At 40.0% G+C, this 18,168-nt stretch overlaps 2 pseudogenes; both read left to right on the forward strand.

Moving 5' to 3' along the window:
- Positions 1-9,995: 9,995 nt before the first annotated feature.
- On the forward strand, positions 9,996-13,228 carry LOC123076460 (protoheme IX farnesyltransferase, mitochondrial-like; annotated as a pseudogene).
- Positions 13,229-13,988: 760 nt separating this feature from the next.
- LOC123076470 (protoheme IX farnesyltransferase, mitochondrial-like) lies at positions 13,989-17,908 on the forward strand (annotated as a pseudogene).
- Positions 17,909-18,168: the final 260 nt, after the last annotated feature.

Below are 18,168 nucleotides of genomic sequence, written 5' to 3' on the forward strand. Positions count from 1 at the left end.
ATAATTATTATACGAGTAACTATATATCCAAATCACACAAACATTATTTTTTTATATAAAATTTCATGAACAAGAGGCTCACCACAAGGTGGTGCCGGCGACGGGACGGTGCGGGCGATCGACAGTGGTTACGACGGAGATTTAGAAGGCACTAAGTAAATCACACCTACATATGCAAACTAAGTGTTATTTTGACCTCATATTGCATATAAATCAAATACTACCACATATAATTCCTCCCAAATTACTAAAACCCACAATCAGTCACTATATAAACCAATGCAAGAGCTAATCTAGCAATGAGAGATGAAAGGACAAAGTTGCTAATCTTTGTGATCATTTGAATGGATGAGGGCCTGCAAATCTTGACAAATTTGGGGCAAATTTTGTGATGAACTCGAGAGGAAGAAGGGAAGAACAGAGGAGAGGGAGAGGGGAAAGGGGGAAGAACAGAGTGCGGGTGGACGAAGGATTTATATAGGACGACCTTTAGTACCGGTTCGTGCCACGAACCGGTACTAAAGGTGCTGGAAGGGCCCCATTCTGACAACATCCTGCCACCACTCTCATTAGTACCGGTTCGTGGCACGAACCGGTGCTAAAGGTTTGCCACGAACCGGTACTAAAGAGCTCCTCCCGGCTAGCCGTTGAAACCGGCACTAATGGACACATTAGTGCCGGTTCTGTTACAAACCGGGACTAATGTGTCTCACATTGGCCCTTTTTCTACTAGTGAGCCTATGGCATCCACTAGTTCAACACCTGCTAGTCGAAGTAACGGCTGTCTAGCGAAAACCTTGAACGAGCACTCACGAAGTATGCAAGAGCGTGTCTACTTTCTGATTTCTCCCATTCCCATCTGTACTCTCTCTCTCTCTCTCTCTCTCTCTCTCATTGTGCAACTCTGCCAGAAATAACGCTAGCTATTTGGATGTGTGAGTTACCACAGGGAACAATATATACACGTACAGTTATGGTCATTAAATTATGTGCATTGGGAGATTTTAATTGAGAGATTTTTTTAGGGAAGATATTAAATGGGATTTGATCCCCCCATGTGTTTGGATGTATATTTGGTTCATGCATGGTTGGTCGTTTGTATCGTTTAGACAATAAGTTCCATATAATGAGATTTGACATGCATGCATGATACTTGTTGTATTGAAATGTTCATGCATAAGCTCCAGAACAAATTAGTACTGTACAAATAGATGTAATTCCCAAAAAGAGCAAATTCCTTTGTTGACCACATTGTTTTTCAATAAATATTGGATTTTATTGACTCAAAATGAAGCATTAAGAGAATACAAATACAATGAGCTGAGAAGAAACAGATGACGACGGGCATCTCCTCATTATCGCCTCTCTCTTAATAGTTGTGATGGGTTCAAGTGATCAGTGTGAAGGCATGATTTCAAGATAGAGTTTGTCCGAGCCTCCCATGGCTAGGCCAAACTAAGTTTAGATGGATCTTGGCGCGAGGAGGATGGAACAGGAGGACCGGGGATGATTCTCAGAGATAACAGCGGCAAGGTCATCTTTGCATCATGTCATTTCTTGACATCATGCTCAAGTGCACTTGAAGCCGAGATGCATGCATGCATGGAAGAGATTGACCTTGCATTAGAGTGGAGTAACTTGTTGTTCATCATAAAGAGTGATAGCCTCGTTATAGCAAACATGCTGAAGGAAGAAGAGGAAAACAGATCATCCGTTGCAGCACAAGTAGGTGAGGCAAACGGCTTCTAGCGCTGGGGCGCGTGAGCATGTGATCTCTCATGCACTTAGAAGTGAAAACGTTGTTAGCCACACCCTAGCCCAAATGGGACGTTCTACACCTAAAAAGGCAGTTTCGCTGCGCCATGGACTAGTTGAGATTGGCACACTTTGCTAACTAGATTGTAGTAATCCTCCTTGATTAATACAATCTTTTCATTCACAAAAAAAAATATTATGGCACTCCCAATGACTAAGGGGGTGTTTGTTTCCAGAGACTTTTTGGTATAGGGACTAGAAAAAGTCCCTCTTAGAGACTTTTTAATCAAACAGGAGGGACTACTAGAGACTAAAAGTTGCTTTTTGGAATTAAATAAAGAAGACTCTCAAGGAGAGTCTTTTTTGGGAATTTTTGGAACTTTTCCAACAATGCCCCTCCCCGCACCCATTGCCCCACCGCCCCATGGTGTTGTTTGGTTGTTATTTTTTGTATACTAGGGGGTAACATGGTCATTTAAGAACCTCTAGGGAGGGACTAGGGACTTTTTAGTCCCTGAAAACAAACAGGGAGGGACTTTTTTGGGCTAGGGACTTTTTAGTTGGGACTGGAAAAAGTCTTACGACTTATGAACCAAACAGGGCCTAATGCCTTTTATTGGATGGGCTCCAGGTAGCCCATAATTGTTTTCTCAATAACTTACTTTTCATGTGGCTAACAATACCAAAAATAATTGTGCATACACTATAGATTTATACTTATTTTTCATTGGGTTTGGTAGATCAAAGTTTTGCATACCAATATAGCTGAGTTGTATAAATTTTTAGGCAACTCACATTATGCACAAGTGTAATTTCTATTTTCTAACCTTTTGTTTTAAGTTATTAAATCGACTTACAAATACTCTTTTTTGACTAAAACTATATGCGCTAACAAATTTTCTAGCCTACTTTTAGCGTAATATTACTTAGTTATAATCAAGTTGATGAAGATAGGCAACCTTGGTCATTTCCGTGCACATCTATTTCAATGGTGGCCAATACCTATCCAACCAATTTTTGGGGCATGACCAGAACTTTTGTGTTTGTTTGGAGAGTTGCAAATACTTTGGCTTCCTAGTGCCTCTATGGCAACTCTATTTCATTTTGCTTGCCAATATTGGCAAAATCATGGACAAAAAGCTTTACCAAAATTGTGGCTAACCAATGTAGGGCAGACTTGGGCTAAGTACAATTTCTTGACGAGGTATTTGCCGAATATAGTAGAATGGGTTTACACATGAGCAGGTTAAGGTCAAAGGTGGAAAGGGCTATAGCCTTGGGGCACTTTTATGTGGTGCTTATTGGGAGCACTGGCAATGCACAACTCACTTGGGGCAACCATGCCGTTGGTAGTTCACTGTGCTACAAAAAATGGGTTGCAATCTTTGTTACCAACTATATAATATATATTTTTCCTAGTTCATTAAAAAATGTTATAATCAAATTAATAAGAAAGTGAGTAAATTTTTTGTTTGGCTCAAAAATGCACCAAAAACATTTCATGATTTGTTTTACCAAAATTATGTAGTTTTAATTATAAAACTGTTTGTATTTTATAACAAAGTTCATTTAACTATAAAAATCACAAGTTCTTAAAAATGTTCATGTAACTATAAGAAGTGTTCACACATATATAAAAATGTTCATGTAATTAAAAAACTGTCCAAACAATAAAATAATATTCATTAATCTCAAAATCTGTTCACACATTTTATATATTCATGTAACTAAAAATTGGCCACATATGTAATAATATATTCTATTAATATCTATAAATGTTCATGCTGTTAAAAAATGACCTTTTATTTTTAGAACTGTTCACGCTTTTCAAAAAATGTTAGTGTTATTTTAAACATTTTCACATTTTATTTAATTCCCATATCATGTTAAAAAGCACACACTTATATTAAAAACCTTTGTGTGTTTATAGAAAAATAATTATCTCTTTAAAGATGGAAGTGGATAATCAATGGGAAAATAAAACTGAAATAAAACTAACAGAAAGAAAAAAAAAGAAAAACTAATTAAAACCAGACAAAAAGTTCCCCAAAAATTCGATGAAAAATCAAGAAACCATTGTCAGAAACTTATATTTAAAAACTGGCAGTCAACTGGGCACAACCCGGTACACCCACTCCCTCCCCCACCCACCGTGTAGGTGATTAGATTGCTACATGTACCGCGCTATAGGCGGGTAATATGTATAGCATCTAGCAATACAATGCAGATGCTATATTTTGCCTACCACGGTGCATATTATGTATCAGATGTAGCAACATAGCGAGGATGCTATATCTCGCTTATGACAAGTTACAACGTATGCTCGCCAACAGGCGTTTCGATCTGGGCGCCCTAATCTATCTATTTTTCTTTCCCGTGTGATTGATCACTCCAAGCGCGGACTGCAAGTTTGCTGGTTTCTTTCTTGTTTACTTTTTTACCTGTATTTGCTAGTTTTCTGTTGTGCTTTCTTTTCTTTTCCTAATAAATAAACTATTTTATTTGTATTATTTTTTATATTTATATAAATATAGATTATTTCCATGTTTTGCTCAGTTTTCAAAAAATGTTCACCGTGTGTTTCAAAAGCATTCACCATTTTTGAGAAAATATTCATCGCATATTACGAAGGGTGTTTGGTGTGTATTGAAAAATTATCATCCTGCGTTGAAAAATGATTCATTGTGCATGTAACAAATGTTCATCACGTTTAATGAAATGTTCATTGTGTATTTTCAAAATGTTCATCGTGTATCTTTAAAAGGTTCAAAACGTTGTTAGCCACACCCTAGCTCAAATGGGAAGTTCTACTCCTAAAACGACAGTTTGGCTGTGCCATGGACCAGTTGAGATTGGCACCCTTTGCCAACTAGATTTTAGTAATCCTCCTTGATTAATACAATCTTTTTCATTCCCAAAAAGGTGATATTATGGCACTCCCAATGGCTAATGCCTTTTATTGGATGGGCTCCAGGTAGCCCATATTTTTTTTCTCAATAACTTATTTTTCATGTGGCTAACAATACCAAAAATAATTGTGCATACAGTATAGATTTTTACTATGTACATGTGAAATTTCACAATAATATATTTTCATACTTGACATGCACTAAAAGACAAATATGTATTTTAAAATCAAAAGTTCGTTTCTGAGCCTGAGCTCAGCTACTCCTGTCATCTAGCCACTCCGTTCGCCTTCAGATTCGTGACATCCCAAATATTCCAGCTTTATTTTTGCATGTACAGTTGTAAACCTGAAACGGAGCAACACATTTATTTACTGAAGATGTGCAAAGTGAATTTCATTCAGTAACATATGTTCTTATAGTAAATTTATTCATGCATGGTTGGTTTACTTGGTTAAGTTCGACAAGACGGAATTTGACATGTGGGCACGATGTTGCTCATATGGAATTGTTCATGCCTGGCCTCCACAACGAATTACCGCATTTTTTTAGCTAAACCAAAATGAATTCGAAATTATAAGAGTTGGCATCTACAACTATTGAAATTCAAACCCACAAGTAGATGGATATGGGAGTGTTATCAGTTGCACACATGTACTGGTTAAGTTGCACAGATACCACCCAGAGTTGGTTCATTTTTTCCTAGGCTTCTTTTTTGCATCATGTGCGGGTTTTGCAGGTTATGGGGGATGTAGATTTGTGCACATAATTCTCAGCTACAATGTCACATATACTACTTTGTGGAAAGATCAACGGAAAAAGACAGACCAGATTCTTATCTAGTTGGTAGTTATGTCTTCATAGTACCTACAACATATATTTTTTTGTCACATGAACATCTGTTCTTCTGCATTATGTCTGAAATAAGACTCTCTATATCAGTAATTTCCTTTGGCTCCTAGGTGCATATGCACCCGTTGTCGAAATACACATTTTGAAAAGTTGAAAAATTCGGAACAAAAATCCCGCGTGTATATCCGGACATTTTATGTGTGTGCACAAGGTTTTTCTTTATCTAGGGACGTTTTTTGTGGCTTGTGTAAAAAAGACAATTTCTGATGCTTCATTCTAACTATTCACGAGGCATTTCTTTATCTTTTTTGCACAAGCCACAAAAAACGTCGTTTTTCACCGAAACCTTGTGAATGCACATAAAATGTCTGAATATACACGTTTGATTTTTGTTCCGAAATTTTCAACTTTTTGAAATGTGTATTTCAAAAATGGGTGCATATGCACCTAGGAGCCAAAAAGCCGCTCATATGCTCTCTCTTATATATTTGCACATTTTCTGTGTTTTGTTGCACATAGTGCTACCAATGTTGGCTTGTGCCATGATGTAGTTGCATGAAAATCAATTAAAATTGCACAGGTACAATATCTCTCCATTTTTTATCTCTGTTTATGCTCTTTTCAACTATGGAGAAGCTTGGTGAGGGGGGAAGGGAAGTTAATGAGGGGGGGGGGGGGGTTCTGAACATGAAAAGCATCTAGACAACCAAACAGCTCCTAGAAGAATTGAGTGATGTTTTCATATTATTGAGCTATTCCACAAGACAAGGAGTATCTATATCAAAAGACGGCCATACTATTTTTTTTCCCCTTTTAGGTCACCAATCAGGAACAATTTCCTCATGAATGTTATCGACCTATGTAAAGAAATGAACATTGAGATTACTAGCAGTCTCGAGATGAGAGTGAGACTAAGAAGCACATCACCAGCTTCAGCAACATGTCGACCAACCTACCATGAATATGCAATGAAGGAACTCAATCCATCATCGTGCTCTTGGATAGACAAAAGAAATGAGAATCCTAGAACGCCCAAGGGTTTGAAGAAACTATGTTGCACACTATTTGAAAGTCCAACTAATCCCCAGATGGTTTTGGTAATTCATAACAACATATAGCTCATTTAACCAATATCAATTCAAGTTAATTATTTCATAAAGTTGAATGTGGACCCTCAAAATGCTAAGGACAAAGATTGGCAAAAGCTCAAGACTCTTCATTTTTATTTTAGTGATCAGATCACAATGAGTCCATAGGAAAGCCAATAGTATTAAAAGGGGATGAAGTGTTGCTTAATGGTCTACTTGCTCAAGTGCTTAGTGATATTGCTCCAAAAACCCTTAGCCACTTTGTCATTTCCACATTTGTCCAAAATCCAAAGTCAAACTCGGCCCCACCGATTTGATCTATCCGGCGCCACCGAGTTCAGTTGACATAGCCACTGCCAGAAACCCTAGAAAATTTGGTCTCACCAATATGGATCTTGGTTTCACCGAGATGGCCTTGCAAACTCTCTATTGTATGCTGTAATTATTTCGGTCTCACCAAAATGTGCAATCGGTCCCACCGAGTTTGCTTGACATTTTTTCTGTTGACTCATTTCCTCACTTCGGCCTAACTGAGTTGATGCAATCGGTGCCACCGAGTTGATGTTTTCCCTAAGCCCTAGCACATCGGTCTCACTGAGTTGATCATGTTGGTCCCACCGAGATTTCTAACGTTCACATTTTGAACTAAATCGGTCTCACCGAGTTCTTTTATTCGGTCTGGCCGAGTTGGGTCAAATGTGTGTAACGGTTGGATTTTGCGTGGAGGCTATATATACCCCTCCACTTCCATCTCCATTAGAGAGAGAGCCATCAGAATGTGCCTACACTTTCACTACTCATTTTCTGAGAGAGAACCACCTACTCATATGTTGAATTTTGTGTGAAGGCTATATATATCTGTTCTCACTTTTAACACTTGCCTTGTTCTTAACACGTGGGTTGCCATTTTTCAACCAATAGGACTAGTTAGTGCTGTGTTATTGCCTGAAATCCACATTACCACTTTGTTCTTTGCAAGCTGAACTTGAAAACATCCTTTACAGACGTAAAGATCTTCGGCAATGAGGTACACAGTTGAAGGAGACGGTATGCCATAACATTTGAAGCAATTAGTTAGGGAAGGAGATCATATCGTGCCACCTGATAAGATCTGATGAATCTTTGTAGATTGGTGACCTGGAGCATGAACTAGAGGAAACAAGAAGGAAGTGCTCTCAGCTCGCAGCTGAGCTGCAGTTGCGGAGGAGCCAGCAACAACATTACATGTGAAGGTTATTTTTACTACTTCTGACAGGTATTATAGGAGTATTTTATTGACGCACTGGACAATTCAAAATATACCTGTGTAGTTATTTAATCACACAGTTATCAGCACACTAAATGGCAACGTTACATGTGAAAGCTTAAACAGCTATTAGTTGAATAGCCACCCTTGATCTCATCTTGGTTAAGTCAAGCCCTTAATTCTAGTTGTCAACCCTCATGGCTGGTATCCTGATAAACTGGAATGTACATCTAAAAATGACCAGTAATGCCTAAGGATAGGTTAATTGCTTCATGATTATTGTGATTTATTTGGTCTGTACTCTTTCATGCATTGTTTGAATTTTTCTGTTGCGGACAGATAGTTTGTACAAGTATGCTAAAGTATTTCTCCTATTAGTACTCCTTGTCTTGGGTGTCAAAATATGTTAAGAGTTTCTATGTTAGGGATCTGGGTCCAGCTGTCATCGGTACTTCCGTCTTGTGGCCGGCCATTGTTTTGCTTGATGGCTTAACCTAGCGTCTCCTCCACCAAAAAGAGAAAAAGAAAAACAGATACATTGTCTTTGTTGTTCGTCTAGGTTTCCGCCCCTTGTTGCCCGGTGAGGCAGTGACTTTCAATGGTGCTAACTACTTCGGCTTCGTTGCCCACATGCTGGTCTTCTACCATGTATTTGGATAGTTATGTTGTTTTGGCTTGGGTGCAGTTATTTTTTCATAGAGACCCTGACATTGGTTTCCATTGTCAGGGCATAAACTATGGGAGCCAAACTCCTGGAAATATGTGGTTTCACCAAAGCACAAATACTGAACAGCGATACGGATAGTATGTACGTTTCCGGAACCAATTTTTGCATCTTGATTTCTGTTGGTTTGTTAGGGTAAAAGATTGAAATTTTCGTATGTTCGTCTTATTTGAGCTTGTGAATGTGTTGATTCCTTGCAGGGTTGCTCATACGTCTACAAATGATCAATGCAATCGGTATAGTTGCCCTCTTCAAGGGAGATCTTCAGTGTGAAGTTACTCTGTTTTCTTTTCTTTTCTGTTCTTGTGTGGTGCTGGCCGCCAGTGTTAGCTATGGTGTGGTGTGGTTGCAGCACGTACAGTTCACTGTAATATACACTATGTGTTACTATTTCACATCTTTTTACATATCCTGTAGAGTAGAAGACTATTGGGGGATAACTACTAGTGGAACATTGTCTGTGTGTGTGTGTGTGTGTGTGTGTGTGTGTGTGTTGGTTGTCGAAAATCGAAGTAAAACGAGATGAGATGCAATATGGGCTGAAATCTAAATTCAAATCTATATCATGTGTAAGTGACAAGTGGCACAACACCAGAGGAGGTGGGAAGTCACATTTGCAAAGAGTAACCCTTAGCTAGTGATTTTGAACAATTAATCATGAGCATGTATGCTACCGGCTGGCCGGTGCACCATAAACTGAAGGCAACTCGGTGAACGACTCCAGTGGTAGGGTTGACGCTTAACTAGTGAAGGCAACTCGGTGAACAACTCGGTGAACTAGGGTGGATACCTTCTACACCCGCCGGCCGGTGCATGCAAGTCAAGTCAAGAAATATGTCTTCTTGATCCATTCCTGTCTGTTACAGGGTTGACGCAAGTAGATGAGTGCTAGTATAATTTCCTATTGTACTTTTGGTCATGTGTTCTTGATCTGTCTAATTAGGCAACCAGGGGGCACATCCCATCTGTATTCCAATGATGTGTTCTTGAGCTGTATTTTACTCTCTCTGTTCCTAAATATAAGTCTTTTTAGAGACTTCCCATGGAGTCTCTAAAAAGACTTATATTTGGAGACTCTATAGGGATTCTCTAAGAAGACTTTATATGTAGGAACGGAGGGAGTAATAATTAGGTAAGTAGTTAGGCCTAGGCAGCACACATGATCTGTATACTTGCACACCTAATCAAACCAGAGATGGCAATTAGAGCCCTAGGGTTTGTATAATGAGTGCCCTGGGGTTGTATAATTAGTAGCTCTGGGTTTGTATAATGAGTGCCCTGGGGTTGTATAATTAGTGCCTTGGAGCTCTCTAAAAGTTTAGTTCATTCATTCCGAAAAAGAAAAAAAAAGGAGAAGCTCTTTGGGCCAAAGCAGCCACCCGATCATTCTGGCCTCCTCGTCGTTCGCCGTCGCCCCTGCCTCCATGTGGAGAGGCCACACCAGTGCCGCCTCTGCCTCCAACGTGCTGCGGCATTACTGGCTGTGCTACTGGGAGCTCTCCAAAGCCCGCCTCAGGTGCACTGCCGCCTCTGCCTCCGATGTGCCGCGGCACTAAGGGCGGTGCTACTGGGAGTTCTCCAAAGCCCGCCTCAGGTGCGCGATTTGCTCCCGTTTCCTTTCACATTTGATGTTTTTCATAATCAAGTAAAGAAAATATGCTCTTCAGTTCTTGTGGCTAAATTCTGAAGAAATGAATTTTTTTACTTGCTCGGTGATTTGGGAATTATATGATGTAGAAATGGAATTGTAAGTGTATTGCAGACTGGGTTTGTTTGACACATGACCTCTCCTCTTCTTGTTCTTGTTTCTTGCTTCACCATCCATTTTTGTTGTGCTTTTTGGACCCATGTCCTGAAATGTTAGAGCTTGGCCAAAACTTTTGTGCGCGATGGAGATCCTAGATAGCAGATTGTGGCCGCTGCCAAATCATTACTGGCCTGGTTGGTTCACCTTGACAATGTACGCATAGTGGTCGATTAGTGGTTTAGTGTGCCCTGAAAATCTAAGATGACCTTCATAGTGGTAAAAGTGAACTAGCATTTAACTACGTCCTGTTTGTTTTTGTCAAAAGGTGTTTAGTATCATTAGTTTTTGCCATTCATCAGATTTCATAAATTGTAATGGCACTCAACTTCTTGCAATCTGTCCGCATATGGTAATATATATGAGTTTGCCATGGTCTGTGTCTTGCATCTTGGAACTCCTTGTAAATGGCGAATTATTTGTTCTCTTATTGCATTTATTTTAATTTATTTTATTTTATGTTCCCTTCTTTATGGTATCTAGTGCACTTGTTGTGGCAACATCGGGGGCTGGATATGTGCTCGGGAGTGGCAGCATTGTAGACATTGCTGGACTTTGCTACACATGCACTGGTACCATGATGGTTGCAGCATCTGCCAACACTCTCAACCAGGTATGGGCTTGTTTTTTGTGGTAGCCTTTTCCATTGGCAGGATGGTTAACCAAACCAATATTCATTGTGTTCACATTCTTGAAATCCTTGTGTTCATCGTCGCGCAATCTCATACTTCACTACAAGTTTTTGAGAAGTTATTCTGATTTTCCTACATATTTACATCTATTGGGACTTATAGATATCATTATACAACCTGGTTATCACGCTTAGAGACGATGAACATGGTGCATCGACATCCTTTTCAGGTGTTCGACGTAAAGAATGATGCTAAAATGAAAAGGACAATGCGACGGCCCCTACCATCAGGGCGTATTAGTCCTGTGCATGCTGCCATGTGGGCTACAAGTGTTGGAGCTGCAGGAACAACATTATTGGCTTGCAAGGTTCGACTCTTTGCCGTTTGTCTGTACTTTCTCTACACTTTGTTTCAATTGTGTACGGTCACTGTAGTTGGTATTATGCTGTTATTGGAACTAAACATCGTGAAATTTTGGCAATGTCTTGCAGGCTAATTACTTAGCTGCTGGGCTTGCAGCATCCAATCTCATCCTGTATGCATTTGTATACACTCCACTGAAGCAAATACACCATGTCAATACATGGGTGGGAGCAGTTGTTGGGGCCATTCCGCCACTTCTAGGGAATGTTAGTGCTGATGACACATGTCTGGATTGTCTAGCTGCAGGTTGAAGGGGGGTATTTTATATGTCGAATATTGGAGCAAGTCCTTCCTAATTGTGAATTTTGCCACCGCCTTGCGCTTTTTTGACCAAAGCACATGCTTAAGCACAATTATGCTATTGCCTAGTGCCTAGGCCTGCCTCTTTTTTACTATGGTTTATACTCAGCTAGGCTCTTCTTAATTTAACTACACTTTTTGTAATGGACCCAACTGTATCCAACAAGGACAATTACTACTTGAATTACTCCTTTTCATACCTTTCCCATCTCTAGCATAAGCTATCCAATGCCTTCACCGGTAAGCCTATTTCCTGCTGGCTTGTGCACCCAAGGCCATATCAGACCCGTCCGAATAAAAGCAACATATATATCGTAGATACATCTGGACCTACCAGCTTAAACAAACAAATTGAAGTTATGAACTACTCTCAAATCCATGGCTGCTAACATAAAGCACCAAACTGATGATACCGCTGCCTTGGAGGCTGTTTCAGGTCATACACTGACATGTTAAGCAAGCAAATAAAAAAGGGGGTTGCTTATAGGCATCATGGGCATATATTCTGTATATTATAGCACCCCTGTTTATTTATTGAATGGAGCTGTGCAATATGTTCACATGGCATCTGGTCCTTATTTTTATCATGATACAAGTGGGCAGTAGCAGCATCAGAAGTGTCACTCAACTCTATGATTCTGCCTACTGCTTTGTACTTTTGGCAGTTATCACATTTCATGGCCCTTGCGTACTTATGCCGTGACGACTACGTTGCTGGAGGGTAACTCAATTATTAATTCCAACTGGTTATTACCAGATCTACCTAGTGTCGTCAAAATGTTACAGGCTTTTACATTGATTGACTTGTTGATTCAGGTACCGAATGCTCTCTTTTGCTGATCCTAGTGGTAAAATAACTGCATGGGTATTACTCAGGAATTGCCTCTACATGTTGCCGTTGGGGTTACTTGCATATAAGTGTAAGTAGTAATCATGCATATTTGTTCTCTAATTTCCATTACTTGTAATAAAATTGGTCAAACTTGGGATATGTAATCATGCATATTGGGTATAACTGTAAGTACCAATAATCATATAGGTTCTCTAATAATTTCCATTTGCTTCTACTTGTAACAAATAAACTTGGTCAAACTTGAGATGTTACTCATGGAACTAACATATGGTTAATCTGTAGGGGGTCTAACATCTGGATGGTTCAGTTTTGAAGCATCACTTCTAACGACGGGCCTTACCATTGGAGTTTTATCATTTGTACTGGACCCTACTCACAAGAGTGCAAGAAGAATGTTCCATGGTAGCCTTTTGTATCTTCCTGCTTTAATGGCTGGACTTATATTGCATCGGCTGCCTAACCAATGAGACTACTGAGATCGCTGTGGTTCTTTGTGTTGCTGAGCTGCGGGACGACGAAGAAAGTGCTAGACAGAAACGGGAACATTATCGTGCTCAATCACGCCCTCCAGTTGACTATGCTTCTGTAGCCCAATTCCCCTTCTTACCTGTACCTGTGTACATATCTGCACAAGCTCATGAGTAATGAATGCCTTACTTATCATAACATTCCTTTTTTTTCTGTTATCAGGAAATTCTTTTCCGCTCTTCCACAAGAATATGTCCTGCTCAAGGGAGATCCACTTTGTATTGCTAAAATAAAAATATGAGAATGATGAACGTAATTTTTATTTGGAAAAAAACATAAAGTTGATCTGTCGCAGGGGTTTCGCGGCAATGCTCATGATTTGGAAATTTTGTTTAATGCAATCTGCACGTTGATAATGTAGGTATGGGATGCACACGTAGAAGGTTTTACCCAAGTTAGGGCCACCTGTTCTAGTGGTAACACTATTGTTGGATGTTTTTTCTCGTATGAACGATATGGTTACGGTATGTGTCTCTTGATCTTGCAAGTCTTGTCCAGATTCTATCCTGACTTCGTCTTGTGTAGAGCGGACGGAATTTGTCCAAAAGCCACATTGCCGCTACAGTCGACTGGATGGGACATGTGGGGATGCCGCGCTGCGCCTCAATTACCATGTGTGACGTGTTGATTATCTGTTGATGGCGCAATTTGCTAGCACGTGGTGGACGATTCCTGTCCAGTTTGAAAGTGGGTTTTGATTTCACATGATAGTGCAGTTGCGAGGCCAAGATGGCTATTGCAACATTTTCAGTGCAATATTCTGTAAAGACAGAAAGGCGATGATTTTCTTCTAATTTGTATTTCCGGCCAAGGATGAGGGAGATTGTTTACCAATGAGACAGTGAAACCTATGGTGTACACATACAGATGTTCCGAGATGGTGTCCAAGCATATGTCAGTCATACACAAGCTCCCTCCTACGTGTTCCCAAATGCTATGGGTCATTCAGATTTAGAAGAACATACTGAAGCTTGGAGGAAGGTCGTAGAAACTCCAAGAAGCTAGCAAACTATTTTTAAGACTCTACTAGTTTACCCAGGAGAATATGAACATATATGAAAGGAATTTATCAAAGATCACCCATTTCAAGCTACTCTTCCTTTCCCTATACCTCCCATGTTTAGTGGCTTGAAATGAATATCCCCCTTGTGAAAACAAATCTCATTCTCGAGGCCCTTGATCCCCTGATTCACTCCTTCAGGTTGCACTTCTCCAAGAGCAGACCCCAGACTGTTGAGCAGGGTGTGCAACGTCTTGTGGCTAACTCAATTAATGGGCATGCTCCCTCACCATCCATTCTTGTTTTATTTCTCCCCCCCCCCCCCCCCACTTATATCGTGATTCAAGAAGGGGATTAGAGAAAGCAAGTAGTAGATAGGCTTGAGTCACACGAGGGAAGTAAAGATGGATCTAAAGGTGAGTGGGGATAGATTTAGTGGTAAAGGAGGAAAGTGTATATCAGATGTGGAAATTATATATCATGAGAAGGTGTCTCAACTTGAACTACCATGTGAAGCGACTAGAAGAAGAAAGGAGAGAAGGATAGGTAGAATTCAACGCTTCAGAAGGTGTGAAGAAGCTAATTAAACAGTAGGACCAGAGGATAAGGGGGGGGGGGGTCATGGGGAGTGGATGGAGTTTAAATGTTGAAGAAATATATTTCACATGACCATGCATACAAACCCAGTTCCCGCACATGGACATAGTACTATTCTATCTAGTATGGTGTTCAATCCTATCTATGAGCAACGTAAAAAAAACTACAAATACTTCACCTGGCTCCTCGGTTGTATTTGGTTTTCACATCAACCACACGACTGCTCGCCGTGTTTTGCATATAGTTCGGCAAAAAAAGGTCCTTCAGATGGCTCACCTAACTTCTTGGTTGGGATTGGACTTTGTGCCAAGGGTCCATGACTATCTTCATTAGGCTTGATCATAGAATGTTATCGATGAACAGACAAAGCCCTTTCCTGCCTTCGTACAACATGAACCATTGCCCAATCTATTGCCGGGTGATCCGATCTACCTATTGGAGGGTAGGTAGACTTAATTCCAAGTTTGAATTATTAATTATTAATGGGATAAGTATATTTTTCATCCCTCAATTATTTCAAAAGTATAAAAATGATCCCTCAACTTCAAAACCAGCAAACTTTAGTCCCTTAATTTTTAAAACCGGATAAGTTTAGTGCCTAATACCACATTTGCTTGGTTTTTGCTGACGTGGAGTGTTTTTTTAAACTCAAACTACGTGGGCCTGCTTGTCAGTGACGGAAGAAATATGTGCAAAGTGGACCTGAACTCGGGACGTCATGCTGGGTGCACATGAGCTAGCTAACGAACCAAGCAGTTTTTGTGGTTAACTTTAGAGGCAAGTTTAATAGGAGTCTATTCTTTGTAGGAACGCACATTTACAGCGGATATATATCTGAACTGCAACACCTAGTAAAAAAAAGATACACACAAATCAACCTACAAGTCTTTTTTTTGTAACGCCTAATGTAAACATACGCACAAGCAAAAAACAAGGGAAAATACACAGCATGGCATAACTATTTTTCTTCAGTTTTAATTAGGAATAAAGGAAAATGGAAATCGCTTTTAGATTAGTTGTTGGCGTGAGACATGTCTGATATCTAACGTATATATATAAAGCGATGCCTACCTGTTTTTTCATACAACGCTTCTTTGTTGCAGTGGTTAGCACGTTCATTTTGTTTTAAAAATAAGGTCTTGCTTTCGAACCTGATGTGCTGCGTGCATTTTGTTTGAAGCTATTTATTTATTTAGTCACTGACATGCAAGTCCCACGTAGTTTCAATCAAAAAACCACTCCACATCAGCAAAAAAATCAAAAGCGGTATGAGGGACTAAACTTATCCGGTTTTAAAAGTTGAGGGACTAAAGTTTGCTGGTTTTGAAGTTGAGGGACCATCTCTATACTTTCGAAATAATTGAGGGACGAAAAATATACTTTTCCCATTATTAATTCAAACTGGTTATTACCAGATCTACCTACTGTAGAAGTTAGATCAAAATGTTACATGCCTTTACATTGATTGACTTGTTGATTCAGGTACCGAATGCTCTCTTTTGCTGATCCTACCGGTAAAAGAACCGCATGGGTATCACTCATAAATTGTCTCTACATGCTGCTGTTGGGGTTAATTGCATATAACTGTAAGTAGTAATCATGCATATAGGTTCTCTAATTTCCTTTACTTGTAATAAACTTGAGATGTTACTCATGGAACTAACTGATGCTTAATCTGTAGGGGGTCTAACATCTGAATGGTTTAGTTTCGAGGCATCGCTTCTAACAACGGGCCTTACCATTGGAGCCTTGTCATTTGTACTGGATCCTACTCACAAAAGTGCAAGAAGAATGTTTCATGGTTGATACGTACAAACCCGATGAACGAGTTCATGCCCGAGGGTCGCCCGATCTTGCCGTCGTAGGATCGAATCGAGGAGGATAACTAGCTGCAAGCAGCCGGGATAACTAGCTTTATACCCGCCAAGGTTGGATGCAACCCGTATATTGGGAATGGCTGACCGAAGGTACTACAACTTCAACCCGCTATCCGAACAATTGCAGAACCATAAACCGGGGCTAACCCACACAAAATGACCGTAACCGTAGAGTACAAATTAGGGGGAACCAGAGGCTCCTTCTCACGAATTCGGATGAACTCACAAGAGAAAAGGTAGCAAGGATCTCTAAGATCTCTGTAGCAGTCTTGCTGCATAAGCTTGTAGCTGAATGGTTTGACAAAAAGTTTCTAAATGGATGGGTGAGATGGGGCTTTATAGCATGGACAACTCCCCTTAGCTAGGTGTGAAAAGAATTCAAAAGCAAGCATCTTTGCATGGCTTCCTTGGGGGAATAAGCGGTCAACTTTGGCAGTTGTAGAAGAGCTTCTCTGGAATTCGCGAAGCCTTGACAGCCTGGACACCTTCCATGATAATGACTAGAGATTTTGACTCACAACTCCATATGATACGAGGTTTTTTGCATTGGAAAGTAAATTTGATGAAGCTTCTGGTGATATACTTCTATGGCCCCGTCTCTCTACCAAATGGGTGTGACACAACAAAACATCTGAGGTAAAACTGACAGCATCAACTTCATTTGAAACTTGTTTCTCCAAACGGGTTGCTTCAAGAGTTAATAGGTTGTTCGATTTCTTCCATGCAATACCTAAGTTCAACCAACAACAATGGGGATGAAATCATAGTTGTGTCATCAAGGTTACAAGATAAACTTAAGTTAGCGTTCACCTGGTCAATATCAGTTTGACGCGACTTCTTGTGATTGGGCCCATAATTGTTGGATACTTGTCGATGGTTGTGGTACTTCCTGCTTTAATGGCTAGGCTTATATTGCACTGGCTACCTAATGAACAGAAGGAGCATCATACTAGTGAGATTGCTGGGGTTCTTTGTGGTGCTGATTTTGAGCTGTGGGACGACGAAGAAAGAGATAGGAAAGGCTACACTTACAGACTGTTTTGGTATGGAAGAAGTTACAGACTGAAGTGTAAATCTATGGTTTGTTAGTGGTGGTCCCCTCAATGGAACTCAAGGGGGAGAGATTAATAGGGAGCAGACATGTTAACCCGTAACCTCTCTCCCCTGGCGAATGCCCTGTAAGCGCAGGATATTGGAAAGAGCTACACAGAAAAGGGAACACTCGTGTGCTCAGTCTCGCCCTCCAGTTGCCTATGCTTTTGTAGCCCCATTACCCTCTTACCTGTACCTATCTACATATCTTCACAAGCTCATGAGTTGTGAAACTTTTAATATCCCAACATTCCTTCGTTTTTGTGTGTTATCAGGAAATTCTTTTGAGCTCTTGAGAAGAATGTTCCGTACTCAAGGGAAATCCTTTTTGTATTGTTAAAATAAATTCTGAGAATGATGAATGCAACTTTTATTCGGAAAAAACATAAAGTTGTGCTGTTGCAGGGATTTTGTGGCAATGCTCATGATTTGGGAGTTTTGTGAACGCAATGCGCATGTGGATAATCTAGGTATGAGATGCAAGATAATAT

Source organism: Triticum aestivum, chromosome 1B (genome assembly GCF_018294505.1).
Source record: "Triticum aestivum cultivar Chinese Spring chromosome 1B, IWGSC CS RefSeq v2.1, whole genome shotgun sequence".
NCBI lineage: Eukaryota > Viridiplantae > Streptophyta > Magnoliopsida > Poales > Poaceae > Triticum > Triticum aestivum.